Source organism: Rhinoderma darwinii, chromosome 8, assembly GCF_050947455.1.
Source record: "Rhinoderma darwinii isolate aRhiDar2 chromosome 8, aRhiDar2.hap1, whole genome shotgun sequence".
Classification (NCBI taxonomy): Eukaryota; Metazoa; Chordata; class Amphibia; order Anura; family Rhinodermatidae; genus Rhinoderma; species Rhinoderma darwinii.
The window spans coordinates 79926406-79948425 of NC_134694.1; the positions used below are offsets into that span (position 1 = coordinate 79926406).

The following is a 22020-nucleotide window of genomic DNA, read 5'->3' on the forward strand; positions in this document are numbered from 1 at the left end:
GATTAGGTTAGTTTGACAACTTCTGTCCTTAGTAAAACCGTGCTGGCTGTCACTTATAATGCTATTTATTGTCACATAATCCTGTATATAGTCCCTCAATAGCCCCTCAAACATTTTCCCCACGATGGATGTTAAGCTTACTGGTCTATAATTACCCGGGGAAGACCTAGAGCCCTTTTTGGAAATAGGCACCACATTTGCGCTGCGCCAGTCCATTGGCACTATACCAGTCACTAGAGATTCTCTGAATATTATGAAAAGGGGGACAGAAATAACTGAACTAAGCTCTTTAAGAATTCTAGGGTGTAACCCATCTGGTCCCGGAGCCTTGTGCACATTTATTTTATTTAATTTAGCTTGGACCATCTCTACATTCATCCAATTCAGTATATCAACTGATATATTAACAGCACTGGCACCGGCTACATCAGCTGCTCTTTCTTCTGTTGTATATACAGAGCTAAAGAACCCATTTAGTAACTCTGCCTTCTCTTGATCCCCTGTGATCAACTCCCCATTACCATTATCTAGGGGTCCTACATGTTCAGACCTTGGCTTTTTTGCATTTATATGCTTGAAGAATTTTTTAGGATTTGTTTTACTATCCTTGGCCACCTGCCTTTCATTTTGTATTTTTGCTAATTTTATTACATTTTTACAGATTTTATTAAGCTCTTTATATTTTACAAAGGCTACAGCTGTACCCTCAGATTTGTATTTTTTAAATGCCCTTTTTTTGTCATGTATTGCCCCTTTCACAGAAGGTGTAAGCCATGTGGGGTTTAATTTGAGTCGTTTATACTTATTACCTGTAGGAATAAATTTTGCACTATAATAACTCAAAGTAGATTTGAAAATCTCCCATTTATCATTTGTTCCATTATTTGACATTAGTTCTTCCCAGTCTATATCCTGAATTGCAGCCCTCATCCTGGGGAAATTGGCTTTCTTAAAATTAAATGTTTTTGCCCTCCCAGCCTGCGTTTGTTTTTTACAGTATAGGTAAAATGTAACTATATTATGATCACTGTTACCATGCTTATTTCAGAGCGCCATGAAAATGCGGCATTCTGGCATAAGTAAACTTAACCGCCACCGTGAAGAAGCGTACTGGCAGTCGTTAAGGGGTTAAGACCTTACTATGTAAACAAAATGATGGCCTGACTTCTTTATCTTGTAAACATATAGCACTTACAGTCGGAAATTAGTATGTAGCTTATTCTAAACCATTCTTATTCTGACATTATTAACTGAATTATAAATGCTTTGCTGCTATAGAAACATATAGAACATGTTTTATAAATATTGGGAAAATTGTCACACTTTTGACAAACAAAGAACATTCTCTTCTTGGATATGGATGCATCACTCTCACTAATGGAGAACCCACATTAACACATCTGGTGTTATGCATGTAACTGTATTTCAAGCGCATTCTTTCAGGAGATTCATCTTTTTCCAGTACACCATGGCCTGCAAATGCCCCGACAAGTAAAAATTGGGTGGGCTGATGTTTGGGGACCTCGGAAACAACTCCATGGAATTTTTAATCAACTTGTATACTGAAAATAGAGAAGTACATAGTTATTTCTTATATATTGTCTTTGATATTTACAGAGATGATAACTTTTTTTTAAATCAGGCAATTTTTATTAAAATATTTTTAGAATAACGTCATTGAAAATAAATGAAAACTTTTTAAATCCCTCCTATGTGCCTCACCCTCCCCACTTTGGTTTACAAGTATAAGCATTGTAATTAAACAATTAATTAAAAAAATAGTCCAAAACATAGTTTACTGTCACAATTAAAAACATATACTGTATCAAAACTTGAATATTACCCATATTGCTGGAAAAGTTACACTAATATATGGATGCAATCCCACTTCCAAATATTGTAAGAGCAACTCAAGACCGTGATCCCAAAGTGATAAGTCGAAAATGTCCCTTAACACTGTACTTAAGGTAATCGTGGACTGCTCAGCCAGGGTGTCCAAATTTGATAGAATGTAGTGCAATGCCCTCTTTTGACGTACATTGCTTTTTCATACAAAAGCACAGTATAAACTTTAACCTCTTAAGGACACAGCAAATTTTGGCCTTGAGGACAGAACAATATTTCCCTCTTTGCATTCCGACACTCATAACTCTTTTATTTTTTGTACGACGTAGTTGTATGAGGGTCAGTGTGGCGCTATTTACATGGGCGTCGGTGTGGTGCTATTTACAAGGGGGTCAGTGTGGCGCTATACAAGGAGGGGCTGTGTGGTGCTATATATAAGCGGGGCCACGTGTCATTATCTACAAGGGGGGGTTGTGTGGCACTATCTACAAGGGGGCTGTTTGTGGTGCTATTTACAAGGGGGGCTGGTTGGTGCTATATACAACAGGGGGGCTGTGTGGCGCTATCTACAACAGGGGGGCTGTGTGGCACTATCTACAACAGGGGGCTGTGTGGCGTTAACTACAAGGGGGTCTGTGTGTAGAGCTATCTACAGGGGGCTGTGTGGCATTATATACAAGAGGGGGGATGTGTGTGGCACTAGCTACAGGCAGCTGTGTGTGGCGCTATCTACAGGGGCTGTGTGGTGTTAACTACAAGGGGGGGCTGAGTGTAGAGCTATCTACAGGGGGCTGTGTGGCGTTATATACAAGAAGTTGGGGGGGTACCAATATGAATCTTTGCCCCGAGTGAAGGAGAACCTAGCTACGCCTCTGGCTCTGAGTATCATAGGTATGCCTCACCTTCAAATATTAATAAATGCAACTTTGGGGTAAATTATACTCTTCTTGCAACTGTTGAAATGTTTTAAAGCATTGTTTACCAATAATTGGCTTATCTGACATATCCCTAATGACTTCCAGTAATCAAAACACTCAAGTCGTAAAAATTCTGACAAAGTATGGTTATGCCATATGGGCGTAAGAATCGTATATCCTTTAATTTTTCTTAGTTGTTTAATCTTATTCCAAACTTTATGCATAAGCTCCGGTATAGGCAGCCTATGTTTTCCCTGATTGAATAAGCCTGCTTCCATGCCTGACATCAGATCAGTGCAATTTAGATAATATCACAACATAACTGAGGACAAGTCTGTCAATTGACATTCTCCCCACCTTATGAAATGTTGGCCTTGTGCAGCTAAGTAGTATAGCCATGGGTTTTGAAAGTTTAAATGCCCATCATCTTATGCCCATTGTAAAATCAGGTCCTGAAAATGGGCATTGATTCGATAAAACAAGTTAAAAGAGAGCCATACCAGTGCGTTGTGAAGGACATAGAATAGTTCATGGAATAATACAGATTTATCCCAATTTATCCAAAGTCCAGAGAGCTTCAGAAAACCGTTAATAAGATTAATAACTTTATATAAGGAAGAACCTGTATCTCCTAAAAAAGAGATGATCATTTTAAACTGTTCTTAAAGATATTTTGTTTAGTTATGTATTACATTTAGGCTGCTTTTTATAGTTTTCTTTTTTTTTTACTTCAAAAACACATACACTACAGCCAAGTAAGATTCAGGCTATTTATAAGAAATATATAAGGTGCTTTGAAAATTTAGAAGCAACACACAATAGATTAAAATCTCTCCCATTTCTCTGATAAATGGGATCTTTTCCATTGCTCACACTTTATTAGCCAGCTTCATGAGAACTGACTGGTGGAACATAGGGGTTTCCTGATTTCGGAAGATAAGGCAAATATCTTAATGTCCTTCAGAGTGAGTGATACAGTAAATCTGAAACAAATAGGAAGTTATATGATCCACCATTATGCTTTACTTTTGTCCACAAAGTGTACCTATAAAAAAAATGGACCTATCAATGGATCCCTTTCATTTCAGCTAATACCAAAATACTTGGTTTAGCACCTGTATCCATCCATTCCATCACTGTGTTATTTTTTTATTTATTGGAATAGAAAATTCACAGACTGAGTAACTGGTTAAAACGTACCAGTCTTTCAAGCTTTTCTTAAAGGGAATGTATTATCAGAAAATTATATATTATTTAAATCAGATTTTTATTATAAACCTGTTTATAAAAATACATTTTGTCAGTATTTTTTTTTATTTTTTTACTATATATAAGAAAACAAATCCAGTTTTTACACTGGTCACTAGAGCAGTCACAATAGACTGGCACATCCTGATTCCTGTAGCTTACTTGTCAGCTTTGCTGTATAGATGGGGAAAGAATGAGCAGAGTCATCTCATTATCATTAGAGGTTTGGCAAGTTAATGACAGCTGCATTGTGTTGCTAAAGGCCTAGGTAATGCAGGTCAGCAACACTATACACCCAGATAAGTCTCTGTATGTAAAGATGTGTTCACACTTACCCTGGCCTGAATTGGGTTAAGGACCCCAATTACTTATAAAACAAATTCAATACAATATTGTGAAAAGCCAGAAAAAACCCTTAACAGGCTGCCTGTCACATAACAACCACTTGGTGGACACACAGACACATATACCATAGACATCTAATAACATACTATTAGTAAATCATGTTGTTGTTTTTTTTAAAGCTGGTCATCTCATGTTACACATCTCAGGATATGTTGAGATATGAAGAAAGGTAAGGAAGGACACATCTGTATTTTCACTTAATTCCCTGAAGACTGTAATAACCTATTAGATTTTTCTATCAACTGACTCCCATTCATTTCAGCTGCCATAAAGTATAAATACACTGCTGTACTGTCTATGCAGACAATAAAGGAATGAAGTGTGTATCTGTATTATAGCCGCCCATAGGAAAGTTCTTGTTTTTTTAAAACAAAAATAAATAAATGACTACAACATTTAAAAAATAAAAAACTGATATAATTATAATTAATGAAGCTAAAATGAAATACATTATATTCTCATTAATTCTCATTGACTTTAATACAAAAAAATCAAAAGCAAAATAAAACATTCTTTGGTCGGAAAAGGAGGGTTAAATTTTTTTTTTACATTACGTTGAAAATACGGATTTAAAGAAGACCTCCAGTGGACACACAACTTTCCATGTTTGCATTCCCCACCTGACTGTATACCACATGCTACACTTCTTTTTTGTATACTGTACATACTCTTTGATCTGATTCTTAGATCGTCTCTGCTTTACTATGAATTCCATGATGCTTCAGCACAGCATCACATGACCAACTAAAGAACATACCATCTCTGCATGCTGGGGGACACTGTGATTATCTGAGAAACCATAAGTATACAGACTGGGAGGCTTAACTATATTATTCTACATTATACCTGTGTGACATGAAGCTGTCTAAGTTCCAGTGGTAACTGATGATAGACGTTTCTGTTCCCCCCCCCCCCCTGTGCAAAACTAGCGTGGTACAAGAACTGCTGAAGCCTGTGATGGGTGACTCATAGATCTCCATAGACTCAAGTAGAGAAAGTGTGTCACTGAGCCTGATTCACACTGCTGCTAAGCAACATTCCCAGTCTGATATATAGAGATAGGAGCAGCAAGAATAATAACAGGTAACAGACTGACACATGGAATACCATAATGGTACACATGGGAAAGTTTTGTTTTAGCCGGGGTGTCCCTTTAAAGGATGATGCATGTTTGCATAACTTGTTTAATCTTTTTTGCATTTACTTCCAAAATAGTGTCATAGTGATGAGTGATGTTAGTGGGAACCTAGGTTAATCTGTAATACAAAAACATTGTCTTAATGACGTTATTGTTTCTTACACAGTAATGTTGATGTAGATTTATAGAAATGTTCAGAAATGTACATGAATTTGTACACACAGTTTGGGATTTCATGCTCACGCATTTTTATCTAGTCCTGTAAAAAAAAAAAAGAGAATTCTACTACATAGGAAAAGACTAAACTGTGTGATCATTTGGTAACTCAATAGCATAGCTTAATGGAAGCTGAGCAACTTTTCTTTAAATAAACTCAGAGAATAAGAGTGACAAATGTCTTTCCAAGGCATTCATTTCTCCATCACTTCTTAGCTGGTCTCATTAATGAAATGTTTCTGGTCTACGTTGGTTCATTTTAGTTCAGCCAAAAGGTAATGCAGCAATGCCGTTTGAAAACTCTAAAAAGCCTTCAAGTGTATCTTAGAAACCTACATCAATAACACTGTACAACATTCAGTCAAATGGTAAAATTACAGGTTATTACTAGAACCTAGCAAAATAAGTGAAAAAAGGACATGTCTCCGTGTGTTCTCAGCTACAACAAACTCTTGACTGGGGCTCCCCCTCTGCTGGGTATCACACAACCCCCCCTTGTAGATAGTGCCTCCCTATAGATTCCACCACACAGCGCCCCCTATAGTTAATGCCATACACAGCCCCCTGCAGATAGCACCATACACAGCCCCCTGTAGATAGCGCCATACACAGCCCCCTGTAGATAGCACCATACACAGCCCCCTGTAGATAGCTCCATACACAGACCCCTGTAGATAACGCCCTACAGCCCCCCTGTAGATAACGTCTTACAGCCCCAAATACCCCCTGCAGATAACGCCATACAGCCCCCCCTGTAGATAACACCATACAGACCCCCTGTAGATAACGCCATACAGACCCCCCTGTAGATAACGCCATACAGACCCCCCTGTAGATAACGCCATACAGCCCCCCTGTAGATAACCCCATACAGCCCCCCTGTAGATAACGTCTCACAGCCACAAATTCCCCCTGTAAATAACGCCATACAGCCCCCCCTGTAGATAACGCCATACAGCCCCCCCTGTAGATAACGCCATACAGACCCCCCTGTAGATAACGCCATACAGACCCCCCTGTAGATAACGCAATACAGACCCCCCCTGTAGATAACGCCATACAGACCCCCTGTAGATAACGCCATACAGACACCCCTGTAGATAACGCCATACAGACCCCCTGTAGATAACGCCATACAGAGTCCCCCCTGTAGATAACGCCATACAGACCCCCATGTAGATAACACCATACAGACCCCCCCTGCAGATAACACCATACAGAAATCCCCCTGTAGATAACGCCATACAGAACTCCCCTGTAGATAGCGCCATATAGCCCCCCCTCCCAAAAAAAGAAAACGGCCTATAGTTTGTCCTACAAAAGAGATGTATCCCCTATCCACATGATAGGGGATACATGTGTGATCGCTGGCAGCGATAAGGAGAACGGGGGACCGAAAGTCCCCCAATGTTCTCCATGACAAACCTCGGACTTCCAGCGTCTGTGCAGTTCAATAAAAATGAAAGGAGTGCTGGTCACGCATGCGCACAAGCGTGACCAGTGTGCAAGTAATTTCTATTAGCTGCAGACAGACCCCGGAAGTCCGAAGTTTGTCATGGAGAACTTCGGGGGGACTTTCGGTCCCCCGTTCTCCTTATCGCTGGGCGTCCCAGCGATCACACATGTATCCCCTATCATGTGGATAGGGGATGTATGTCTTTTGTAGGAACAACCCCTTCAGTGGCGTCGCGCTGTAGCAGCCATAGCAGCTGCTAGCGGAGCCTCCGGCCATGGGAGGGGGGGCCGTGCCGGCGGGTGGCATGGGCCCCCTCATGCTGCGGGCCCCGTAGCAGCCGATATGGCTGCTATAGCGGTAGTTATGCCACTGGTCATGAGCTCTGGACTGGATGGAGAAGAAAAGAGGAAAAGAAACTACTAGCATCTGAGACGTCGTCACCTGTGAGTCACTGGATTTGTAGAGAATCTGTCCTCTCTCTTGATATGTTTATTATAGGAAATCCTTGTATTCCACATAACGTCTTTCTGCAGTCCAGGACTGATAGAAAAATTGGTGTTACCAATCCCCTTGTCAAGAGGATGTGTCCCTGCACAGTGTGATACTGTCAGTTTGTAGGGACACAGCCCTGTGAACGGGGAATCGTAACACCCATTTGTTAATGCTTGTGCAAAAAGGTAGTGTTAGCAATAGTTACGGCGCGGCAGGGTGGCGGTGGAGAAGGGGGGCCCAAGTTTGGGTAACAGCCCAGGGCCCATGGTCTTCTTAATCCACCACTGGGGTGTTGGCAGTAGACAATAAAAAATGGAGAAGTAGCAGTAGATTCACTAGTTTAATTATTATATGAGAATCCAGCACATGGAAGGAGATGTACCCAGTTGTCATGTTGCACAAATTTAAAATGACGAAGATAAATTTCAAGCACTTGGTTAATTCGTTCAACTTGGCTGTTGGATTGCGGATGGTCAAATTTCATGTCTAGAAGTTTACACACGGACCTCCAGAATTTGGATATGAGTTGGACGCCCCGATCAGACACAATATGCAGAGGCAATCCATGCAGCCGAAAGACATGCTGAACAAATAGACTTGCCAGGCGAGGAGCTGATGGGAGGCCGGACAGAGGAACAAAATTTGCAGTTTTGGAGAAATGGTCAACAATAACCCAAATAGTGGTGCAACCATCAGAGGAAGGAAGATCAGTAATAAAATCCATGACAATGTACTGCCAGGGGCTGTTCAGAACTGGCAAAGGTTGGAGTAAGCCTACAGGTTTGGAATGAGTAACTTTATTTTGGGCCCACTTGGTACATGAAGAGACGTAGTCCATGACATCTTTGGGAAGCGTTGGCCACCAATAATGACAAGAGATAAAGTCCAGAGTTTTACGAATGCCCAAGTGAGCTATCAACTTTGAGTTGTGCCCCATGGCAAGAATTCTTCCTCTGTCTGTAGGACGAACAAAAATTTTCCCAGGAAGAATGTCTTTGATCTGAGGTTTAACTGAAATAATACAAGAAGGATTAATGATATGCTGAGAATTCTCGGAAATGGAGTTGGTACCTTGACAGCAGTTGGGCACAGTCAGATTGCAGGTAATGGAAGCAAGCTGGTGCCGCATTACTGGATGCAGGTTGGGGCCAGATTACTGGAAGTAGGCTGGTGCCAGATAGCTGGATGCAGGCTTGTGCTAGATACTGGAAGCAGGACTAGTCACGGACACTGGACTCAAGAGGTAGGACTGGTCACTGACATTGGACTCAGGATAGAGGACTGGACATGGATACAAGACTGGTCACAGACACTGGACTCAGGATACAGGATACGGAACCTTCGCAGACTAACACTGGGCTAGTAACAACATTGTCATGCTTTGGGGAAGTGGGCAGATTTCCTTAAATAGTCCAGGGTATGCGGGGATAGGCTGGGGGCAATATTTCTTTAGCGCGTGCTGGACCTTTAAGAACTGGGACGAGCGCGAGCGCACCCTACGGGCACAGGCCGGGGGAGAAGACGCCAGTGACGAGGATGCAACAAGCTGACGGCTGCTGGAGTGGGTGAGGCCCACGTCCGTTGGCGCTACAGGTACAGTTCAAAAGTGCCTACTGAGCAGATTTCAAGATTTCTTGATCTAACTTGGATGCCGCTTCTTTAAATATCAAAGACCAATATGAATCAATAGCAGGGCATTCCTATACCATATGCCAAAATTCTGCCACTGTATATTGGTATCTATGGCATTTTGCCTCCACAGTGAAACCCATTTTTATAAATTGAGGAGGGCGTATAATACAAACGATGCATAATATTGAATTGAACCATAAGATGATTTGCACAAACTAAAGCCTCCTTCCCATTCTTAAACTTATTCACCCATTTCTCCTGACTTATTGGGTCTAATTCCCTATTCCAAACACTTTGACTTGGGAAAACAGTGTTTAGTGAGTGTAAACTTATAATTATTTTATAAATACTTGAGAAAGAAGTCCTAGATGCATTCCTCTCAAGGATACATTCTAAAGCAAAATGCTTTTGGACCCTGAACAAATTTTTGTCCAGAGTTTTAGTGCTAGTGTTCCATAATTGATCATACGTATATCCATATTTCTTATTTACCCCATACATGGATTGTAAATCCTCAATAGAAATTAATTGTCCCTCTTTAAAAATGTGACCTATCAGTGTAATATCAATTCTTTCCCAAAAACTAAACTCAGGAAGTGTCATATATTGTTTATAGTTATTCTAAATCGGGGTGAAAGAAACTGCACCCCTAATCCCACACAGCCTCTTAAAATCTGCCCAACTTTTACAGAGTAAACTACAAATGTGAAGGGACGTAAACCACCCTTGGTTCATTTGACCACATTCCAAAAGTTCAAAAATATTATGCATGTTTCCAACTGCATTATCAAGTAAAATCTTAAGGGCAGCAGAAATCTGACAGCCCACCACAAATTGGAGTTGCGCGGCCACAAAATAAACCTGCATCCATGGGAGGGCAAAGGCTATGTTCACACGGGGTATTTTGCCGAGTTTTTTGACGCGGAAACCGCGTCGCAAAACTCGTCAGAAACGGCCCGAGAACGCCTCCCATTGATTTGAATGGGAGGCGTAGGCGTCTTTTTCCCGCGAGCAGTAAAACTGCCTCGCGGAAAAAGAAGCGACATGCCCTATCTTCGGGCGCTTCCGCCTCCGACCTCCCATTGACTTCAATGGGAGGCAGGAGAAAGCGTATTTCTCGCTGTTTTATGCCCGCGGTGCTCAATGGCCGCGGGCGAAAAACGGCGCGATAATTGCCGCGAAAATCGGCGTGAAGGGAGAGGAATATCTGCCTCAAAGTTCCAAACGGAATTTTGAGGCAGATATTCCTCCCCCAAAATACTCCGTGTGAACATAGCCTAAACCTCCCTCACTTACTTTAATCCATAAGTACTTCTGCTTGATCCAGCCTAAAGACCCTGTATTGATCCATATCGGTCAAGATGATAAGACATAAAAAAATTGGGGCAGAAAAAACATTTCCACAAGAGATATTCTATCGCTCCTCGAAAGGGGGAGTTTACCCTACATGAGCACCTTAGCTCTAGTTTTCAAGATCAATGGCATAATATTCAAAAATATATGATTTTCCAGATTACTTCCCTTTTCTAATAAATAGAAATTCAAAAGTTTGGTCCATTTTCTAATGACTAGTTGTTTTCATAGTGTATTTATGATTCAATTTTAATATCCGCTTCCTCTTTGATTTATTTATTTATCCTTCAATAGTTTGTGAAAAAGGACAATTACAACTCAGCTTAGGGAAAATTTGTTTTTGTAATTCACACAAAAAAAGCAAAATATAAAATGTAGAAAAATAAAATGATTGTACAAGCTCCAATAAAACAACAGCACAAGAAGCAGCAGGTGTCTGCAGTAAAATATAGGTTATCAGTATCCTGGGGAAACAACAATGAAACCTCAGATCACTAGGTGTTTTCAGAACATTCCCTTTACTACAGTCTCATAATGTAATTGTGAAGTGGTTCTCCATTTAATTAAGTCAAAACCAAGACCAGCATGCATATTAATGAGCATTCTAATGAGCATTAATTTTTGATGGTATTCATTAACAAGCTGTATAAATTATGACAAATTTATTTTTGACATCCTGCCAAAAATTAAGATGAGAAGTTGTTTAAAAATGCAAATTCACGTGTTTCCCCTTGGGATTATCTTCCTAAAACATAAATACCTAGAAGTCTGAAACATCACACAATATAAATAAACGCCTCAATGAGATTTTCCCGGCCCTGCACTGTGTCTAATGAACAAAGTTTTTTTAGAATTGGGTAAGTCCTTTAGTTTGGCTTAAACAAAAACGATATATTGTTTTGCTTTCCACTTTTTATTATTTCTAATTAAGGGATTAATATACAAGAATGTAACATCACCTTGTTAAAATGATGTGGAATGTAGAGCTCATCATTCAGTACAAATGAGGCAGTTTGCTATTGTTTTCCCTTTGTATTTCTTTATATTCAATATTAACAACAACGCAAGATGAAAATTCCAACTTTAACCTACAGAGAAAATGCATTACCTATATTTTCTGCCTCCCTAAAACATTTGCATCCATCGTGAGTGATGCTTTTCATCTTGTTTGAATTTTTTCTTGGCGAGCTTCTCAAGTGACGGTGCAGAAAATCTAAATAAGAGCCCTTTAAGCTGTATTGCTATATGACAATATAGTAGTCTTGGGCCACAAGTAGTGGACTTTCTTAGCTATAAAATGTTAATATAGGAAAAGGGATACATTCATGAATTCATATGGATGTATCCTGCCGCCAGCAGAAAGAAAATGTGTCTGATTCACCTCGGATCTGACACTAAAGCAATTCTAGTGAAGTGTTATTTAAAATATAGCTATATACTCCCAGAACCCCTTTAAGTTACAATTATAAGCTAATGGTTTTCCAGTCTATATCAGCAACCTAACACTTAGGGTCAGGGGCGTAGCTAAAGGCTCATGGGCCCTGGTGCAAGAATTCAGCTTGGGCCCCCCTACCCCACACCAGCACCCTGCGCACGCCTATGCCCAGCTGCCTTGCCCGACAGACCCTATGAATACCGCCACAGTATAATGCCCCATAGCTGCCCCCACACAGTATAAAGCCCTCTTAGCTGCCCCACACAGTATAATGCCCCCATAGTTGCCCCCACAGCATAATGCCCCCCATAGATGCCTCCACAGTATATTGGCACCCATAACTGCCCCATACAGCATAAAGCGTCCCATAGAGTATAACGTACCCCATACAATATAATGCCCCATACAATATAATGCACCCACAGCTGCCCCATACAGTATAATGACCCCCATACAGTATAATGTCCTCCATAGCTGCCACATACAATATAATGCCCCCAATGCAGTATAAAGCCCCCCAATAGCTGTCCCATAGAGTATAATGCTCCCATACAGTATAATGCCCACCCATAGCTGTCCCATACAGTATAATGCCCCATACAGTACAATGCCCTCCATAGTTGCCACATACAGTATAATTCCCCCATAGCTGCCACATACATTATAATGCCCCCATACAGTATAAAGCCCCCAATAACTGTCCCATACAGTGTAATGCCCCCCATACAGTATAATGCCCCCATAGCTGTCCCATACAGTATAATGCCCCCTATAGCTGCCCCATACAGTATAATGCCCCATACAGTATAATGCTCTCCATAGCTGCCACATAGAGTATAATGCCCCCATAGAGTACAATACCCCCATAGCTGCCGCATACAGTATAATGCCCCCCCATACAGTATAATGCCCCCATAGCTGCCCCATACAGTATAATGCCCCATACAGTATAATTCCCTTGATAGTTGCCACATACAGTATAATGCCCCACACAGTATAATGCCCCCCATAGCTGCCCCATACAGTATAATGCCCCCCATACAGTATTATGCCCCATAGCTGCTCCATACCGTATGATGCCCCCTATACAGTATAATGCCCCCTAAAGCTGTCCCATACAGTACAATGCCCCCATACAGTATAATGCACTCCTTAGCTGTCCTATACAGTATAATGCCCCATATAGTATAATGCTCCCTCAGCAGCTACCATATGAGACCCCCTCCCATACCCAGTATGATGCCCCCATATGTACGTACCTAATAAAAAAATAATAACATAATTACTTACCTATCCCCGTTCCCACGACGGGTGGAGGAGATCCTTTTCCTCCACTGTACTGTGCTGTGAGTGACTCGGCGCAGACAGGCGCGATGATGTTACTACATCGCGCCTGCCTACGCTGAGTCGGTCGCGGCACAGTGAATGTCCAGCAATGAACTGAACTGTATTTGCGTCCTGAGGACGCAAAAACAGTTAGAAGCACGACTGCAATGGGGGGCCCTGCGGGCCCCCCAGGCTTAGGAGCCCGGACGCAACTGCGACCGTTGCGACTCCTATAGCTACGCCACTGCTTTGGGTGAGTTCACACACAGTGCAAAATCTGTAGCGTATTGCAATAGCAGCAGAGTAGATAAGATTTAAAGGAAAGGTGTGGTACATTTTTTTTAAATTAATTTCTTTGTTTTTATTGAATAAAATTTTATATGTACTTTATTTATTTTTTCACATAAAATGTTTTTTTTATTAACACTTTTTTAATTCACGGGGGTCTGCCATCTTTTATTTCATCTGTGTATGTGTCTCTTAAAGTGTAGCTAAACATTGGACAAACCTGACATGTCATAGTGACATGTCAGAAGTTTGGATTGGTGGGGGTCCGAGCACGGAGAACCCCACCAATCGCTAAAACGAAGCAGATGAAGCACTCCTGTGAGCGTTCAGCTGCTTTGTGTCTGTTCGGCACTTTCCGGAAAGCCGATGTAAAGGAGTACGGGCTCATAGACTTTCTATTGAGTCCGTTAACCGATATATTTATTTCCAGAAAAAGCCGAACAGACAAGTAGCAGCTGAGCGCTCAAACGAGCACGTCAGCTGCTTCGTTCTAGCGATTGGTGGGGGCCTCAGTGCTCGGACCCCCACCAATCCAAACTTCTGACATGTCACTATGACATGTCAGAAGTTTGTCCAACGTTTAGCTACAGTTTGAAGCCTTATTTACACGAGCGTATTTAACGTCCATGATTTTCACGCGCGTCGCACGGACCTATGTAACTGAATGGGGCCGTTCAGACAGTCCATGATTGTCACACAGCATATGTCCGCTGCGTAAAACTCACGACATGTCCTATACTTGGCCGTTTTTCGCGCATCACGCACCACAGGGGCTTCCCTCTTGACTTTCATCATTCTTAGCCTTTTGCTGTGTCCTGTAGCTTCTGCCAAAAACACTTCCAAAATGGGAGCTGGACACTTCTTAGCAATTTGAAGACCCCTTTTCCTGGCTTGTAACCAAAAATAGGGAGGGGAGTGGGTCTCCCTCCCTCATTTACAGCAGCTGTAGGTCAGGCTGATTTGCCTGATTCACCTTGCTGTAATTCTGGGAAGTGCTCCATCTGGTATTCAACATAGGAAAACATGTCAAATTATTAATTTTTAATACTTTCCACCTTGTGGGGGAAAAAAAATACAGCAAAAAAGCTTAAAAAATATAATAAAAACAAGTAACTTACTTAAAAAACAATTTTTATTTGGCGACACATTATTAAACAAAATAAACCATTCATAAATCGATCTGCAGTGTGTTTTTTTTTATTCCGCAGCATGTCAATTTATACTGCGGAATCGCTGCGATTCCACCGCAAAAAGAAAACAAATAGGAAAAAAGGTTATAACTTTTTTATTTAAAATTAATAAAAAAAGTTAATACTTACCACTCGGGCGTTGTCATAGTGTTTCTTTGTTCTCTGTCCCGGCCGGTCTCCTGGGATGACGTTTTATCTCATGTTACTGCTGTAGCCAATCACAGGCTGCATCGGTCACATGGACTGCAGCATCATCCCAGGAAGCTGGGCTACACGGAAAACAGACGCATATCTATGACAAATTAACTGAAAATCTGCACCGCAATTTGGTGCGCTTGTTTGGGCGAATGTCGCTGCAGGTCCAGGATAGATAGGCTGCATACTTTTACGCAGCGTATCCGCCCTGTGGGAACATAGTCTTAAAGTGAATGTGCACAAGATGACTTCCTTTGAGCAAAATATATTTGAACACTGTAACACATTTTATAAATAACAAAATCTGAATATAAGATAAAATAAACACAATTGCTTAATCCCCTGATAAATGCATATTGCGTGCCGTAATTGAGTTTGCTTTCATTACAAATTCAGAACTAGGTGTTGGGTTTTCTTGTTAAGTAATAAAGGAAATCTCGCAGGTCTTTAAGGATGTGTTGACTAGTTAAGCTTAATATTCTGTTTAGACATGAGAAACATTTTGAATGTCTGATCCCAGTAGATTAGGTGGCAAACTGCATCTAATCAGCTCCTCAAACGCGTTTGTTTCCGCTTTTTCACTTCTGAATTTGAGATCAAAAACGTATCTTTTAATTATCATTTTGTATGTATTTTCATGCACTCTGTAACTAGGCAAATGCAACTGACAAATGTGGGGATTACATTTTATAATACATTGTTAATTAGTAACTTCTGCACATGGCATCCAGTTCCAGAACCTGGTTATTGGCTTTTATTTCCCACTTGTGACCATAGACTAAAATATTTTTCATAGGAACATTTGTCCTTTAAAAGAGTTCTCTGAGACTTTTTTATTGATGGCTTATACTTATAAAAGTTCATCAATGTTTGATCGGTGGGAGACCAACTTCTGGGTCCTCTGCAAATCAGAATCATGAAGGGGAAGCGGCAGTACTAGGCACAGCTGCCCATATCTGTGAGGGTTCAGGAGCTCGGACCCCACTGATCAAACATTGATGGCCTATCTTAAGTATATGCCATTAATGGTAAAGTCATGCAGAACCCATTTAATTATAAAAGTACTGTCGTGGAAGTCAATGACTCAAAATATATTAGACTGAATTTTAGACGAGTGTTCCAACAGACACTCATGCCAGGAACTTTATCCAGCATCCTAATCAGGAGATTTCATACTGATACATATCGAGAAAGGAGAAATAACACACAGACGCTGCTGGTATGCTCAAAATACTCCTCTGGGGGTTTACTGCCAAACTCAATTATAATAATATCATTAAAATGGGGTGTAGGCTTGAGGTTAACCAATCAGAGGCAATGTGACAATAACTCTTATTCCGCCAATAGCAGACGATAAGAATATTTCAAGTACATAATTCTAATTCTTCATTAAAATGCTGACATCAGGTAACACCTGGAGACAAGCATATAATGGGGTGTTGTTAGTGGTTTGTTCTCATGGGGGAGTTTGTTGCGATAATGAGAAATAGTTGCACTTTATGTCTGGGCGTTCAGCCAACCCGCTACAATGGGGTATGAAAACCATATTATGGACACATGAGGATAAGACATTTCTTTGAATTATATAGAGGAAAGTTCATTACAAAATGGAGAATACATATCTTAGTAATTCGGCACCCTGCTTGATAATTCATAATGTAATTTAATACAGAGAATATAAGCATATAAACCAGTAGTATAAATTGACAATACAAGTGAATAACCACATAAAGGAGTGTGCTTATCCGCTCACCTTTGCAAGTTGTGCTTCAAAAGGCACAACCCTATTTTTGTGCTTGATCCCACTCCTCTTGATTGAATAATGTGTTACAGATCACTGCAATCCAAATCTTAACCAGCACCGGATTACGCAGGGGTAGGTTCTTATGTGCAATTCTGTAGAGAAAGAACAAAGACTTTTTCTAGGGAGGCGCTGTTGGTGGTACCCAAAGATTGCAGTGGGGATATCACTACTTGTCATAAAGTACTGAAGCATTCAGGAGGCAATTTTTGTGAGGTATTTTTTACGTTATTTGAGAAGTTGACAAATGACTTTTACGTTGTGTACGGATGATGTGGATTCTCTAAGCCACACTCCATTTGGTGCTGACTAAACTTGGGTGCAGAGTCTAAGGGATCCCCTGGTACTCACCCCAAGGTCGTGGTCTCCATAATTGTAATGGATTGGAAACAGTAGCACTGATGCAGTAGTGGCTTATTCAGGAATAGAGTGAAAAGTTATCATTGGGAGAACAGTCAGGATGAAACAGGGCAGAGGGCGAGATGGAAGCATAGTCAGGAAGATAGCCAAGGATCAAAGCTAGGTATAGGACAAAAGGTACCATGAGATCAGCCGTATGCAGAGTTTGGTACACAGGAGATTAATAGGAGGTATGCATGAAGAAGCTGGACTAATGGCAAGCCAAAATAATCGTGCACATAAAGTACAAAGCTGTGGGTAAATATAGGGCAAAAACCACTGTGATTGGCCACCAAACAGATACAATCCATAACCAATCACCCAGAGCAGCAAACACATGGCTAGCAAAGCGGTCAAAACTGAAAAGCAAGACAAGAGAGTCCAGAGTCCAAATCCAAGTTCAGTTCCACACATGGAATACCACAATCATAGAGACGGTGCACAAGCCAAGTTGCTGCCTATTTCTTAATAAAGAAATCAACAAAGTCCTGATATTCAGGTGGATGATCAGCGTAAGTTGGTAAGTCAGATCTTGGAGGCAGTGTTTGAAGCAGGAGGGACCCCAAAAAGCAATCTGACCAGAGGACCAGTCATCAATGGATGGGGACTGTCATCTGAGCCAGGGTGATCTCAGAAGTATCGGAATACTAGAACAATGGAGGACCAAGAAGGAAATCTCTCCTCTATGAAGAACTACCACCTGGGGACTGATGGGAACAGTCCGGTGACTGACATGTCCCTGCAAGATGGGTGATTCTTTGATGTAGATGATGTGAAGAGGTTCTTGCAGGGGCTGCAGAGAAATCTGGAGTTTCTTGGCAAACAAATTCTCAATAAAGTTCCTTGCACCTCCAGAATCCAAAAAAGCGAGGCAGAATATGTGAAGACACTTGAAGCTCCAGGAGACAGGAATCAATACTTTATCATCAAGGAAAATAAGTTTCAGGCCTAAGTATATTATTGACCAGGCCTTTATATAGAGGTACCACAGTTACTCACCACTCACCACTTTTAAATCTTAGAGAGTGTTGTAAATCCACATACTAAGAAAAACTTAGCAGGAAACAACAAGCAGTGGTAAAGTTGACATGTGCCACTGGTTAACTTTTCCTTGTATAAAAGTGACATTTATAATAGTACCATGCTTTATTTGAAAAACGGTTTAACAGTGTAATGTCTCAGCCGAGTCCAGCTGTGGATTTTGCTTGGTGCCTAGTCAGAGGCTGACCCTGTGTCTAGTATAAGGGTATGTTCACACACACTAATTACGGACGTAATTCGGGCGTTTTCTCCTGAAAACATCCCTGTAATTTCAGCCATTACGGACACTGCCGTGTGAACATACACTAATACTTACATCACCAATGCTACGTGTAATAGTGCTGCTACAAGAATAAATATAGTATGAAAGTTCAGGTGCCAAGTGTAGTAAGCTTAATTTTATTGGCACAAGAATAATTTTTATATTATAATAATATTCTTTATTTATATAGTTTAACATATTCTGCAGCAATTTACAGTTCAAAAGAGCACATGAAAAAAAAATCTAACAAATTAATATTACTATATTAACAATGTATGAGGCAATAGGGATGACACAAAAGGTAAAAGTGCTAGTTTTGTACAATCGTTCATCCTAATTTTATGCACACATGTATGCACCTTTATCTGAGAATGCACAAATTTAAAGAGCATTAGGATACAAGGATTGTCGGGATACTGTTGAAAGACGGGATGAGTTTCTGAGGACTAATACTGGTAAGAAGTGTTTTCAGGGTAAGCTTACAAATGTGAATGTATGGAATTAATCTCATTATCTGGGGTATTGCATTCCAGAGAATTGGTGCAGCGTGATAAAAGTATTAGAGACAGGAGTTCAGATTATGGAGAATGTTAATCTTAGATCTTTGGCAGATTGAAGAATACGGGTAGGGTGGTAGACAAAGATCAGGGAGGAAATGTAAGGAGGTGCAGGCCTGTGGAAAGCTTCATGGGTGAGAGTAATAGTTTACATTTTGACTATAGTGAATGGGCAACCAGTGCTGTAACTGGCACGAGGAGAGGCATTGGTGTGGCAGTTGGTCAGAAAGATGATCCTGGATGCTAAATTCAGAATAGATTGGAGAGGGGAAATTTTAGTGAGGGAAAAGCCGATTAGTAATGAGTTATAATAATCAAGACTAGAACAACTCCTCAACAATAACACAGTCTTTATTCATTTATACTAGACAGGAATTTCACATCCAGTATAATTGCACACCGATAAATGCAGACCAGAAAAAAATGAAATTTAATCTGACTACACTGCAAAACCTAAAATATTGGAACTTTGAATGAGATAACCTATGGCTTTAATTTTGTGCACAATCATTTTAAATTGGAAGCACAGTTGAGGGTGGAGGAATTGAGAGCATCTTATTACCATGAATCTAATGTATGTCAAACACTATATTATTCTAGAATAGATGTATGAGAGGTCCAACTTCACATTTTCTGCAAAGTTATTATAATGACACATCACAGTGATGATGCATTGTGTCTGCCTCCATCCATCTTCTTTCCGTTCGGTGCCTGTAATGTAATACTGTGGACATAACTAGATGTGACTCGACTTAAAAACCTTAAGATGCCAGGAAAGAGCAGACGTTTCAGTCTATGTAGTGTGTGCTGCTGGTCAGCAGTAATGTAAGTGCTTCAAATTACCAAGCAAAGGAGTCAGGAAATAAAATGTGCATAAAAATAGACATTCTGTTTCCAACATCAGCTGGCGAATAATCAAATAAAAATAAATAAAAATAAATTAGAATACTGAAATAATGTATTTGTAATTTACGAAAAAATTAAGTTTTCTCTCTAACCGGGAAAGTATTTTGCGAAGTTGCTGAGAAAAAGATTAAGGCACCACAGTAGAATTGGCACAAAAAAAAACAGATCAAAACTAAATGTTTGAATCCAACCTAAGACTAATAATCTGTGACATTTCTCTGTCAAAGGATTCCTATTAATTTGAGCTGCCATAAAGCACACACACCCCATTGCACCAAAGTCTCCAATATGGCCACCCCCTCAAAGTTTTTGAAATGAAAATAGCTGCCCTATTTAAAGAAATATTACACTTTGAAGATTTTTTTGTCAGCCTTTCTAGTATGTTACCATGTTGTTTACCATGTATCATTTGGACTTTGAGAATGAGATAAAGATTTAATGATTGTTTTTAGAATTTTTTTAAAAAAAAGTATATATATGGAAAGCACTACTCAAAAGGCAAGGATAAGCAGGGTGATAATAGTGAGTTTATTTATTTGCAAGAACGGCAACGCGTTTCAAAGCAGAACCTGCGTCTTTAGCAGGCCAAAAGATAATAACAAAACAAACAACTTATATGCACATGTGGATTTGGGGGAGGAGTTCAGAGCAAAATCCGCCAAAAAAGGCAATCAATTTCAAAAAGCAAACAGATGTGGATGACATCATCAGGAATTGAACAGCAATCAGAACTAACGATGTGCGGCAATATCAATAACAAAGGCTTGTTAATTGATATAATAATAGGTGTTCCACAGGTAGATGCAATACAAATCATAGGTAAAACGTAACAGGTTTGGCAGAAATAAAAACAAAACAAAATCAACACATATGCAAAAAATAGAAGATCGGCCGGCAAAAGTGTTACAGAAACCTTGTGAAGATAGAAATAAATTAAAGTATTTACGTGTCTATTGAAGTCTGTAACACGGCAAGGATGTGGAGAAGAAAGGTACAGCGGCACATAGAGATGTGGAAACGAGAGCGGCCTGCCGGCATCAGCGTTGCTAAGGAAACCGGGGGGGCTACGGTGGCCATAGAGGTACAAAAAGACAAGGAAAGCAAAGCGGATCGGTCATAGAGGATACTGCTTGGAAGAAACAGAGACCTCTCGGTGGGGAACACACAATATGTGAGTAGGGTAATAATCAATTCGTTTTGTTAGCAGAAATATGTTGATAATAAGAATAAAATAATACTACTTGTCCATGGTGTGCGCCTTTGTAATTAATCAGATGTGCGGAATGTATGTATAGGCAAATGGATGTAAAGAGTTAATGTGTAAACATTATATATATATATATATATATATATATATATATATATATATATATATATATATATATATATATATATATAAATATATATATATATATATATATATATATATATATATATATATATATATATATATAACAAAAAGACAAGAGCATGGAAGCAGCACTCACGAAAAAAAGTGAAGTTTATTCACCCAACAAATGCAACGTTTCACTTCCTCAATGGAAGCATTTTCAAGCAAGCAGTGATAGTATCACACGAGTATAAATACAGAGAACACAGTTAAAAAAACAAGGGTTGTGATTAATAGCAATTTATACAAAAATCGCACAATGTAACAATGTGACCATGTACAAAAAACATGTGATTTAAGAGTCTCATCCGGACATATAATAATGAAAATTACAAATGTGTATTATCTACCATATCCATGTAAACACGTATGTTCTGTAGATTAGGTGTCATTAGTGATTAAACATTAAAACATAAAAACTAAAAACAGCTGACACTCCACTGAGTTGAATGCAAACCTCATGGACTGAATGACTCATGTGCTAATTACTTAAATCTGGGTGTTTCACACGCCGGACTGAAAAAGCCC

At 40.0% G+C, this 22020-nt stretch overlaps 1 long non-coding RNA gene across 1 annotated transcript; it reads right to left on the reverse strand.

Moving 5' to 3' along the window:
- Positions 1-1350: 1350 nt before the first annotated feature.
- LOC142658729 (uncharacterized) lies at positions 1351-21133 on the reverse strand. The gene is made up of 3 exons (XR_012850160.1): positions 21049-21133; positions 16890-17032; positions 1351-1562 (listed from the first exon to the last, which is right to left on the reverse strand). It is a non-coding gene; the product is annotated as an uncharacterized LOC142658729 (long non-coding RNA).
- Between the last annotated feature and the right edge of the window lie 887 nt (positions 21134-22020).